Source organism: Macaca nemestrina, chromosome 6, assembly GCF_043159975.1.
Source record: "Macaca nemestrina isolate mMacNem1 chromosome 6, mMacNem.hap1, whole genome shotgun sequence".
NCBI lineage: Eukaryota > Metazoa > Chordata > Mammalia > Primates > Cercopithecidae > Macaca > Macaca nemestrina.
This window is the reverse complement of record NC_092130.1, coordinates 41,678,421-41,691,223: the sequence shown is the minus strand read 5'-3', so window position 1 is coordinate 41,691,223 and position 12,803 is coordinate 41,678,421. Positions and strand designations below refer to the sequence as shown.

The 12,803-nt window shown below is 49.7% G+C and overlaps 1 protein-coding gene across 3 annotated transcripts in view; it reads left to right on the top strand.

Moving 5' to 3' along the window:
- Positions 1-4,627: 4,627 nt before the first annotated feature.
- Positions 4,628-12,803, top strand: part of LOC105467073 (catenin alpha 1) — a 178,127-nt gene continuing 169,951 nt past the window's right edge. For 2 of the 3 annotated variants that reach the window (XR_011624652.1, XM_071098350.1), the window contains exon 1: positions 4,628-4,738. The gene's annotated coding sequence lies outside the window, so the exon portion shown is untranslated. Of the gene's footprint in view, positions 4,739-5,372; positions 5,392-12,803 lie in introns of those variants that run through there. The other variant, XM_011716416.3, reaches the window with a different exon arrangement.

Here is a 12,803-nt window from a genome sequence, read left to right as displayed (position 1 = left end):
ACATAAAGGTCACTTCTCAGGTCTCCGAATCCCAGAGTAGTTAACTTACCCCCAAACCTACATGTATCTCTCTCCTATCTTCACACTTGCCTTTCTTGTTTCCTGGTTTGCATGTCTGTGTGTGTGTGTGTGTGTGTGTGTGTGTGTTGTTTTGACACAGGGTCTCAATCTGTTGCTCAGGCTGGAGTGCAGTGGTGCAATCTCAGCTCACAGCAACCTCCACCTCCCTGGTTCAAGTGATCCTCCCACCTCAGCCCTCTCCACATAGCTGGGACTACAGGTGTGTGTCACCACACCCAGCTAATTTCTGTATCCTATGTAGAGACAGGGTTTTGCCATGTCGTGCAGGTTGGTCTCCAACTCCTGAGCGCAAAGGATCCTCTGCCTCAGCCTCCCAGAGTGCTGGGCCTGGTCAGCTTGCTTGTTTTAATACCCGTCTTCATTATTACACTTATAAGTGGTGTGAAAACAGGGATCAAGTCAGTTTCAGTTTTTATTCACTTCCTCAGCACACAGCAAGTGCCTGGGATATAGAGAATGCTCCAGGCTTCCCTGGTAAGCTTTTCACGATTTCTCAGGAGTAGGAAACTGACTCTCTTTAGGCACACTGCAAATCTCTCATATTCTTTCTGTCACCTTACCCTTCTTTTCCCAAAACCAACCCTGCAAATTCATCTTCAGGGTCCCATGCTTAGAGAGATCCCATGCTGGCCGGTCACGGTGGCTCACACCTATAATCCCAGCACTTTGGGAGGCTGAGGCGGGCAGATCATGAGGTCAAGAGATTGAGACCATCCTGGCCAACATGCTGAAACCCCATCTCTACTAAAAATACAAAAATTAGCTGGGCATGGTGGCGCACGCCTGTAGTCAGCTGAGGCAGGAGAATCGCTTGAACCCAGGAGGCAGAAGTTGTAGTGAGCCAAGATTGCGCCACTGCACTCCATCCTGGTGACAGAGCAAGACTCCGTATCAAAAAAAAATAAAATAAAAAAAAAATAAATAAAATAAAATAAAAAAATAAAGGAAGATCCCATGCTTGGTTTAATACTCTGCTGTTGCTGTCTTAAAATGGTTAATAATTTTTGAACAAGGGGCTTTAAAAATTAAGAATCTTGTCCCGAGTGAAGTGATGAATATACAAAGTTATGGAGCATAATCCTTTAACTCTGTCTCTTGTTACTTCATCCAAATATTTATTGACTGATTACTATTGTGTTAGGCTGTTCTTGCATTGCTAAAAAGAAATACCCGAGACTGTGTAATTTATAAAGAAAAAACAGGCTGGGTGCCGTGGCTTATGCCTGTATCCCAGCACTTTGGGAGGCCGAGGCAGGCGGATCACCTGAGGTTAGGAGTTCGAGACCAGCCTGGCCAACGTGGTAAAACTCTGTCTCTACCGAAAATACAAAAATTAGCTGGGCATGGTGGTGTGCACCTGTAATCCCAGCTACTCAGGAGGCTGAGGCAGGAGAATCGTTTGAATCCAGGAGGTAGAGGTTGCGGTGAGCCAAGATCGCACCACTGCACTCCAGCCTGGGTGACAAAAGCGAAACTCCGTCTCTCTCTCTCTCTCTCTCTCTCTCACACACACACACACACACACCAAAAAAAAAAAAAGAAAAGAAAAGAAAAAAGAAAAAATGTTTAATTGGCTCATGGTTCTGCAGGATGTATAAGCAAGGCCTGGGCATCTGCTCTGCTTTCTGGAGAGGACTCAGGGAGCTTTTACTCATGGTGGAAGGTGAAGCTGGAGCAGGCACATTACATGCTGAAAGCAGGAGCAGGAGGGGGCTGAGGTGCCACACCTTTTTGTTTTTGAGACACGGTCTCACTCTGTTGCCCAGGCTGGAGTGTAGTGGCACAATCAAGGCTCACTGCAGCCTCAACCTCCCCAGGCTCAGGTGGTCTTCCCACCTGAGCCCCCCAAGTAGCTGGGACTACAGGCACACACCACCATGCCTGGCTTTTTTTTTTTTTTTGAGACAGAGTTTTGTTTTTGTTGCCCAGGTTGGAGTGCAATGGCATGATCTCGGCTCCACCTCTGCCTCCCAGGTTCAAATGATTCTCCTGCCTCAGCCTCCCGAGTAGCTGGGATTACAGGTGTACACCACCATACCCTGCTAATTTTGTAGTTTTAGTAGAGATGGGGTTTCACCATGTTGCCCAGACTGGTCTTGAACTCCTGACCTCAGGTGATCTGCCCGTCTTGGCCTCCCAAAGTGCTGGGATTATAGGCGTGAGCCATGGTGCCCAGCCTGCCTGGCTAATTTTTTTGTATTTTTTTGTAGAGATGGGTTCTCACCATGTTGCCCAGGCTGGTCTCAAACTTCTGGGCTCAAGCTATCCGCCCGCCTTGGCTTCTCAAAGTGTTGGGATTACAGGTGTGAGCCACCGTGCCTGGCCGGTGCTACACTTTAAAACAACTACATTTCATGAGAATTCCCTTAGTACTGGGAGGACAGCACCATGCCATGAAGGATCCTCCTCTATGACCCAAAAAACCTCCCACCAGCCCCACCTCCAACACTGGGGGATTACATTTCAATGTGAGATTTGGATGGGAAAAATATCCAAAGTATATCAATTATGTTCTGAGTTAGCCAGCTGAAGTAGAGGGACGCCAAAGCCACTCTAGGCAGAGGGGACTACAGGAACAAAGACCCTGCAGCCAGAAACAGGACAGGTGTAGTTGGACAAGAATGACCTTGTCAGGGTTTGCCTTTTTCTTCTTCTTTTTGAGACAGAGTCTCACTGTGTTGCCCAGGCTGGAGTGTAGTGGTGCAATCATGGTTCACTGCAGCCTTGGACTCCCAGGCCCAAGCGATCCTCCCACCTCAGCCTCCTAAGTAGCTGGGACTAGAGGTGGTGCCACTACATCCAGCTATGTTTTGTATTGTTTTGTAGAGACGGGGTTGTCATGTTGCCCAGGCTGGGCTCCTGAGCTCACGTGATCCACCCACCTTGGCCTCCCAAAGTGCTGGGATTACTTGCGTGAGCCACTGTGCCCATCCTCTTTTTCTTAAAGTTTGTTCTCTCCCCACTTCATGGTCCTACTGCCCTTTGTCAGCATCTCTTAACTAGCACAGGCCCACAGTACTTTGAGTTACAGTGGGCACATTCACCCACAGATGTTCACTGGGCACTCCCTAGGGGATGGGCGATGTGCTGGGTGCTGTAAGAGATACAGCTCCTGCCTTCCAGAAGTTTACATTCCCTTGGGGGAGAGGGCGATGTGAGGAGTAGAGGGTAAACACAGTGAGGGCAGGTCTCCCTAGCACCCTGCTCTCTGTTCAGCACAAGGCCAGCAGTGGACATTGTTGTCTTGCATTATTTCAGGTTTATAGGCCAATACTGAAATCCATCTTGTTCATCATCCCGCGAGCAGGGGAAACATCATTAGGGTTTTCTATACCAGGCTGATAGTGAGCGTGTAGTATTTTTTTTGTATGTGTTGTTTGCTTTGTAATTGTTTTGTTTTTGTAGTATTTACCATGAAGATAAGAAAGCGTGAGAGTAAAATTCCCTAAATGACCAGAGGAATAGAGATAGAAGTCAGGTCCCTCAAATTTGTTGGAGGAAGAGGACGAGCTGGGAGGGAGGACGAGCTGGGGGCGGGGCAGGAACAAGCCCAAAAAGGGACAGCTGCTGTGGTAAATGTCCTCCCGGCAAGGTGGCTCACACCTGTAATCCCAGCACTTTGGGAGGCTGAGGAGGATCTCTTGAGCCCATGAGTTTGAGACCAGCCTGGCAACATAGTGAGGCTCTGTGTCTGTAGTTCCAGCTACTCCGGAGGCTGAGGTGGGAGGGTCGGTTGTCCAGGGATTTGAGGCTGCAGTGAGCCGTGATCCCGACAATGCACTCCAGCCTGGGCCATAGAGGGAGACTCCGTCTTTAAAAAAAAAAAAAAAAAAAAAGTTCTTGATCAAGAGGGCTTCGGGTGTCCGCATCTGTGGAGTGAGGGGACGGGTTAGGTGAATTCTGGGGGCGCTTCCACCTTACATTATGAAAGGTCCTGAGAGTCAGATTCTAGTTCCACTCTGTCCCGAAGCTGTGGGGCCTTTCCTCAGCCTCTGCTTCTCCTTCTTAAAGCCAGGTAGTGGGCCGAGATCACTCTTCCAGGAGCCTGTGACTCCGGGACACCTGTGACACTCTTGAGGGGAGGGTGCCCAGGACCCCACGTCGCGTCTCTGGGATTCCACCGGGCTGGGGGCCCGCGCGAGGCCGCGCCCCGAGCCTCACCTGTGCGCGGAGCCTTGACTCACCTGCCCTCCAGCAGCCCTCCCCGCCCGCGGGCTGTTCCAGGAGTCACCGCTCCTCCTCCCTCTCGTGGCGGGGGGGGTCACTCCGGGCCTAAACTCCCACTAGGGGCCGGGGAGGAAGGAATTCTGAGGTGGGCGGTGGGGAGGAAGAGGTCCCTCGGGGGTCCCAGCCCGGCGTTGCCAGACTCTCTTCGCGGTGGGGGCCTTCCTTTTCCCCAAAAGCAGAGGCCGGAACGGCCGGAAAGAGCGGGCGGGGCGGCGGCGGGAGGCGCCGGGAAGAGCGAGCCGGAGGGAGGTGCCAGGAAGGGCGGGCGGGGCCGGGGCCGGGGCCGGGGCGGGGGCCGCGGGCGGGGGGCGGGCCGGGGGCGGGGGCGCGGGGCTGCTCATTTCCTCCTCCTAGCCGGACTGGAGGGAGACAAAGCAGCGGCCGTCATTTTCGGGCCTCAGGAATTTAGCGCTCACCCCGCTCGCCGCAGGTAACTTCATACCTCCCTCCTCGCGGGCGCGGTCTCTCGGGCCGGGCCGAGAGGGTCCTTGGGCCGGGCCGTCCCAAGCTGGGCCCTGCGAGCGGCACGCTGGCGGGGCGCGGTCTCTTTGGCGACGTCGCCAGGAATTGGACTCCGGGCGGGCGTGGGACCCGCGTAGGGCCGGCGGCCCCTTCCCCCGCGGGGCCCGAGTCTGGGGCCCGGGCGGGTACGGCCGGCGCTTCCCAGCGCTCGGGAAGTCAGGGGGCCGCCGCGGCTGGGGAGACACTACAGGCCCCGCGCCGCCTCTGCTTTTCCTCTTGGAAAAGTTTTCTCGCGGTTTCTAAACTTTGTTGCCGCGGCCTCGGCGCGCGCGGCAGCCCCCGCCGGGCCCCTTAGCCGCCTTCCTTCCCTGGGGCGGCGCGTCTGGGAGCCGCTTTCCGGGGAATTGATTGTCGTCCGGCTCCGAGGCGTCCCTGCCCCCTCCCCCTTCCCGGCCTCCGAGACTTCCCGGTGGGGCGACGGGGACGCGGGCGCGGCGAACCCGGAGGCTGGAACCCGGGCTTCTCCCATAGAGCCTCGCGTTAGGCGCGCCACACCCGTGTGGACTTTTGGCGTGACCGTCCACCTGGACTCGGGGATTACTCAGCTTTCCTGGACTTCTTGTCGGTTGGACGCACTTCGCTTTCAGCCCTAGTTTTCAAGAGTGGCATTAGAGATTTTTTTTTAATTGTTGTTGACTTTTAAAGGAGCGTGTGTGTGCGTGCGAGTGTGAAGCACTTGTTGGAAAAAATGTTGCCTGAATGAATGCCTGACCTTTGCTTGGCAGCAGTGGCTTCTCAGTAATGCGGGCGGCGGTTGGCACAATTCCAGGGTTGACTCCCTCTTACGTCCTCCTGCATCTTGGTCATATGTTTTTGGTGTGTGTGTTTTGTGCAGAGTTTACAATTATTTCGAAAAGAGCGAGATATGTTAAGTCTACGACTAAATTCGGGGTATTCTATATTTATGATGAAGGAAATGCTTACATCATTGTTGGGACAGGATAAGCATTTTGTGGAGCGGATATTTGTGTTTAGTTAGCAGTGACTTTAAAATACTGGACAGGTGGGTGTTACTTTAAGGAACGGAATTTGCAAATCGAATTAGGATGTGTTATTTTGTTTTACAGGAAGAATGAAAAATGAGTGTAGGAATTATCCATAGTTTCTGCCTAATTATTTACCCATCTGGACTTCTGAACAAACATTTTTTTTTTTTTTTGAGACGGAGTCTCGCTCTGTCGCCCAGGCTGGAGTGTAGTGGCCGGATCTCAGCTCACTGCAAGCTCTGCCTCCCGGGTTCACGCCATTCTCCTGCCTCAGCCTCCTGAGTAGCTGGGACTACAGGCGCCTGCCACCTCGCCCGGCTAGTTTTTTTTTTGTATTTTTAGTAGAGACGGGGTTTCACCGTGTTAGCCAGGATGGTCGCGATCTCCTGACCTCGTGATCCACCCGTCTCGGCCTCCCAAAGTGCTGGGATTACAGGCTTGAGCCACCGCGCCCGGCCAACAAACATTTTTTTTAAAGACAGGGTCGCCCCGGCTGGAGCGCGATCACAGCTCACCGCAGCCTCTATCTCCTGGGCTCAAGTGATCCCCCCACCTCAGCTTCCCAAGTATCTGGGACTACAGGCACCTGCCACCACACCCGTCTGATTTTTGTATTTTTGGTAGAGATGGGGTCCTCCCGTCTTGCCCGAGCTGGTCTGGAACTCCTGGGCTCAAGTGGTCCTCCTGCCTCGGCCTCCCAAAGTGTTGTGATTACAGGCCTAAGCCAGGGTGCCTGGCCCCATCTGGATTTTTATTCAGTTAAAGAATAATTTTTTAATCCACTTAAGAGCTCACAGTGTAATAGGGGAGATACACACCCCAGATGTAGTACAGAGCGGACTGCAGTAAGTGCCATAACAGTACTAATGAAACTATTGTCTGAGTCGAATCTTACCTAATACTAACAGCGAAAGAAACTTGTGGAGGCACGGAGATGGGGCTAATAAGTTTTATTTGGATAAGTCCAGAAAGGCTTCCAGGAGGTGGTGGCATTTGATCAGGATGAAACATGAGTCAAGTTTTTTTTTAAGTGAAGGGACAAAGTCATGAGAAGGGTAAAAGGGCATAGGTGTTTGGGGAATTGTGATATCACTCTCTTGGCTTTCTTTTCCTTTTGGCTCATCTCAGTTTCTTTCTTTTCCTCGCCCTCACTCTTTCCTCTCATACCCAAAGTATCTTTGTCCTCCACACCACTGATGTGGCATCACCTTCACTCCCATCAGTGATACCTCATTTCATATAGTGACTTAGAGATGAGAGGTACCCTCCTCCTCCAAGATGAGAATCACTGCTCTGTGCAGTCTCTTCTGTAAGCAGCCTTATGTGCTAAAAGTCCAAGCCTTTATTTTGAGTGCAGATGTGTCTCCTGACCCACATGGTCACCTGTGCATTGGGAAGCTCTTTGGGTGTCCCAGGCTTCTCAAACTCAAGGTGTCCAAAGTGGGATTCCTGTCTCTTCTGGAGACATGAACCAGATGTGGAGATCCAGGGTAACTGCCCTGCCTGGGTTTTGGGATTTCCCTTTTTTTTTTTTTTGATGGAGTCTCTCTCTGTTGCCCAGGTTGGGGTTCAACGTGAGGTGATCCCAGTTCACTGCAAACTCCAACTCCTGGGGATTCAAGCGGTTCTCCTGTCTCAGCCTCCGGAGTAGCTGGGATTACAGGTGCCAGCTACCACGCCCAGTTTATTTATTTGTTTATTTCGAGACAGTCTCGCTCTGTCCTCCAGGCTGGAGTGCAGTGGCATAATCTCGGCTCACTGCAACCTCCGCCTCCTGGGTTCAAGGGACTCTCCTGCCTCAACCTCAGGGAACTGGGATTACAGGTGCGCGCCAACATGCCCGCCTACTTTTTTTGTATTTTTAGTAGAGATAGGGTTTCACCATGTTGGCCAGGCTGGTCTCAAACTCCTGACCTCGTGATCCACCCACCTCAGCCTCCCAAAGTGCTGAGATTACAGGCTTGAGCCACCATGCCCAGCCTGATTTTTTTTTAGCAGAGATGGGGTTTCATCATATTGGTCAGGCTGGTCTCTAACTCCTGACCTCAGGTGATCCACCTGCCTGAGCCTCCCATAGTGCTGGAATTACAGGTGTGAGCCACCGCACCCGGCGGGTGCGTTTCTTTGAGAAAGTAACTCACTGTGGGGCATGACAGACAGCCCTGATTGTTGGGGGTGGTGGTGTATGCTGATGAGGATATGGAGAGAAGGTACAGGGCGCTCTGCATTTGTAAAGGTCCTGAGACAGGAAAGGCTCCATGTGTTTAGAGACTTGAGAGAAGACTTGTGCAGCTTGGGTACTTTTTGGGTGGGGAGAATACCTCATGTGAGATTGCCAGAGAAGGCAAAGGCCATGTTGGGGTTTTATTCTAGAGGTGTAAGAAGCCATTGTAGGGAGTTTCATGTTCTGATTTCTTTTTTAAGACTCCTGCTCGTGCTTGGAGAAGGCTTGTCTGTGTGCATGTGGAAGCAGAGAGTTGAGCTAGGAAGATGATGGAATTCAAGGTGGTAGGGATGAAGGGAGCTGTATTTTGGAGAAATGAGACAGGACTTAAATATGGATTGGGGCTGGACAGGGTGGCTCATGCCTGTAATCCTGTGTGTGTGTGTGTGTGTGTGTGTTTTTTGTGGGGAGGCTGAGTTGGGAGGATCACTTGAAGCTAGGAGTTCAAGAACAGCCTGAGCAACTTAATGAGACCCCACCTCTAAAAAAAAAAAAAGAAAACCAGACATGGTGACATGCTCTGTAGTCCCAGCTACTCAGGAGGCTGAGGTGGGAGGATTCATTACTTGAGCTTGGGAGGTTGCAGTGAGCTCTGATCATGTCACATGCAGCCTGGGTGACAGAGTGAGACCCTGTCTCAAAGAAAGGAAAAAAAGGGAGGAAGGGAGGGAGGAAGGAAGGAAAAAGAAAGAAAATAGAATGGTGGTTGCTAGGGGCCGGGTGAAGGGGAATAGGGAGCTATTGTTACGGGTACAGAGTTCAGTTTGGGAAGATGAAAAAAGTTCTGGAAATGGATGGTGAATGTTTGTAATGCCGCTGAGGCATACAGTATTTAAAAACAATTCAAGGCTGCTGTGAACTATGATCATGCCCCTGCACTCCAGCCTGGGCAACACAGTGAGACCCTGACTCAGAAAAAAAAAATGGACTGGATGTTGGGGGCCTAGGGTAAAGTTGTTTCATCAGTGTTTCCCTTCTACTCTCTCAACATAACCTTTCATGATGAGCTTTTAGTCATATCTTAAGACTCAGCACTTTCGTTCCTGGTAGCAAATTTCTTAGCACTGGGTGGTGCATTACATCACGCTGTACGTTATTATTGATGTACCTGTTTGCCTTTACTGCTAGGAAAGGAGCCTTGTAAACTCCTTGAAGGCAGGAACTGATGATGGCCTTAGTACTTGTCTTGGTGCTTAATACCTGGCATGGAAGGCAAGTTAGATGTTTGTTGAGTGAAGGAGGAAAAAGTCTTTTCTGCTTGGAGTCTAGCTTGTGGATGGAATGATGACAGGTGAGGCAACAGTCAGATTGTGGAGGGCCTCAAATACCAAATTTGGGCAAATTGAGAACCATCTGCAGCCCATTCTTCTTCCTTTCCACCCAGATCTAATCACTGATGAAATCTTCTCCATGCAGTCCTCAGCTTATATGTAATATATTACTTTTTTCTCCTATTTCTTTTTTTTTTTTTTTTTGAGATGGAGTTTCGCTGTTGTTGCCCAGGCTAGAGTGCAATGGCTTGATGTCGGCTCACTGCAACCTCTGTCTCCTGGGTTCAGGTGATTCTCCTGCCTTAGCCTCCCAAGTGGCTGGGATTACAGGTGTGTGCCACCACACCTGGCTAATTTTGTATTTCAATTTTATTTATTTATTTATTTATTTATTTATTTTTGAGATGGAGTCTCGCTCTGTCACCCAGGCTGGAGTGTAGTGGCGTGATCTCAGCTCACTGCAACCTACGCCTCCTGGGTTCATGCCATTCTCCTGCCTCAGCCTCCTGAGTAGCTGGGACTACAGGCGTCCACCACCACACCTGGCTAACTTTTTATATTTTTAGTAGAGACGGGGTTTCACCACGTTAGCCAGGATGGTCTCCATCTCCTGACCTCGTGATCCACCCGCCTTGGCCTCCCAAAGTGCTGGGATTACAGGCGTGAGCCACTGTGCCTGGCCTAACTTTTTTGTATTTTTAGTGGAGATGTGGTTTCACCATGTTAGCCAGGATGGTCTCAATCTTCTGACCTTGTGATCTGCCTGTTTTGGCCTCCCAAAAAGTGCTGGGATTACAGGAGTGAGCCACTGCGCCTGGCCAATTTTATTTGTTTTGTTGAGTTGAAGTCTTGCTCTGTTGCCCAGGCTGGAGTGCAGTGGCACAATCTCGGCTCACTGCAAGCTCCGCCTCCCGGGTTCATGCTATTCTCCTGCCTCAGCCTCCTGAGTAGCTGGGACTACAGGCGCCCGCCACCACGCCCGGCCAATTTTTTTGTATTTTTACTAGAGATGTGGTTTCACCATGTTAGGCAGAATGGTCTCGATCTCCTGATCTCGTGATCTGCCTGTCTCGGCCTCCCAAAAAGTGCTGGGATTACAGGCGTGAGCCCCTGCACCTGTCCAATTTTGTTTATTTTTTTGAAATGAAGTCTTGCTCTGTCACCCAGACTGGAGTGCAGTGGCACAATCTCAGCTCACTGTAACCTCTGTCTCCTGGGTTCAGGTGATTGTCCTGTCTCAGCCTCCTGAGTAGATGGGATTAGAGGTACCTGCCACAATGCCTGGCTAATTTTTGTGTTTTTAGTAGAGGCAAGGTTTCGCCATGTTGGCTGGTCTCGTCTTAAACTCCTGACCACACGTGATCTGCCCACCTCGGCCTCCCAGAGTGCTGGGATTACAGGTGTGAGCTACTGCGCCTGGCCTCCTAATTTAATTTTTCAGACTTATTTAATACTGTAAATTGTTGCCACCACTCCTGGGTATCAACCAGGCATTTGTATTTATGTTCCTTTTGTTTGCCATTTTACTGGAATGCTCCATCCTTCTCTAACAAACGCTATCCACTACTGACTTCTTTTTCTTTTTTTTTGAGACGGAGTCTAGCTTTGTTGCCCAGGCTGGAGTGCAGTGGCACCATCTTGGCTCACTGCAACCTCCGCCTCCCGGGATAAAGCAATTCTCCTGTCTCAGCTTCCCAAGTAGCTGGGATTACAGGCATGTACCACCACACCCGCTGATTTTGTTTTTAGTAGAGACAAGGTTTCACCATGTTGGTCAGGCTGGTCTCAAACTCCTGACCTTAGGTGATCCACCTATCTTGGCCTTCCAAAGTGCTGGGATTACAGGCGTGAGCCACCGTGTCCGGGCACGAATAAGATGATTTATAAAGGATATTTTAGGCCGGGTGCAGTGGTTCACACTTGTAATCCCAGCACTTTTGGAGACTGAGGCTGGTGGGTCACCTGAGGTCAGGAGTTTGAGACCAACCTGGCCAAACATGGTGAAACCCCATCTCTACTCAAAATGCAAAAATTGGCCAGGCGTGGTGGTGTACACCTGTAGTCCCAGCTACTTGGGAGACTGAGGCTGGAGAATCGGTTAAACCCGGGAGGCAGAGGTGCAGTGAGCCAAGATTGTGCCACTGCACTCCAGCCTGGCAACAGAGTGAGACTCCCTCTAAAAAAAAAAAAAAAAGAATTGTCAGTTTCCTGCAAAAACTGCAAAATTGCAGTTTGCAGGAGAATTGCTTGAACCTGGGAGGTGGCACTTGCAGCGAGCCAAGATCGCGCCATTTGCACTCCAGCCTGGGCGACGAGTGAGACTCCGTCTCAAGGAGAAAAAAAGGATATTTTAATTTTTCATGTGATAAAATGCTGATTTATTCTTTCAATTATGCAGTGCTGGACAGAACATGTTTTTATCCATATTAAGTGGGTTATTATTTAGTATCTCTCTCTTTGCTGTGATACCTGACTCATTTCTTTGCCTATAGCAGGTAGCAGGTACTAGTCAATAAATGTTGAATTAGTTATAATAGATATGGTATGTATAGGGTTGTGCCAGGTTGATAAGGGGTGGAAACATGGTTTTATACCCAGCTTATTAAAATTTTTCTTTTATAAAACTCATGTTTTATGACCTAGAGAAATACTGTTAATGTTTTGTGTATATCCTTTAATATTTTTTATAGGCATGTATATTGACTACATATAACTTATAAAAACCAGATTTTTCCATTATGTGCTCTTTTGTAACCTACTGTCCACTTAATCATAACTGGAACATTTCCTTATTAAGATTAACTTTTATGTATCACTAGGAAGAAATGCTGCCAGATAAACTAGGAAATGCTGTCCATTGTTAGATATATTCAGATTTTAGATGTGAAATGTTAAAAATGTGAAATAGGCCGGGCGCGGTGGCTCAAGCCTGTAATCCCAGCACTTTGGGAGGCCGAGACGGGCGGATCACAAGGTCAGGAGATCGAGACCATCCTGGCTAACCCGGTGAAACCCCGTCTCTACTAAAAAATACAAAAAACTAGCCGGGCGAGGTGGCGGGCGCCTGTAGTCCCAGCTACTCCGGAGGCTGAGGCAGGAGAATGGCGTGAACCCGGGAGGCGGAGCTTGCAGTGAGCTGAAATCCGGCCACTGCACTCCAGCCTGGGTGACAGAGCGAGACTCCGTCTCAAAAAAAAAAAAAAAAAAAATGAAATAATTTGTGCTTTAGAATTGATGAAATATGATTAATTTTATAATGCTAACATGGCATGCTAATGATCCCCTCCTATTCCATTATGTAACTTCTTTAGTCAGTCCTCTGTTGGACGTTTAGCAAGCTTCCAGGGCTGCTTTAGTTTGTAGCTAAATCTTTTACCCATCCTTGATCATTATTATTATTATTATTTTTATTTCTTTATCTTTTTTGAGACAGAGTCTCACTCTGTCACCCAGGCTGGGGTGCAGTGGTGCTATCATGGCTCACTTTAGCGT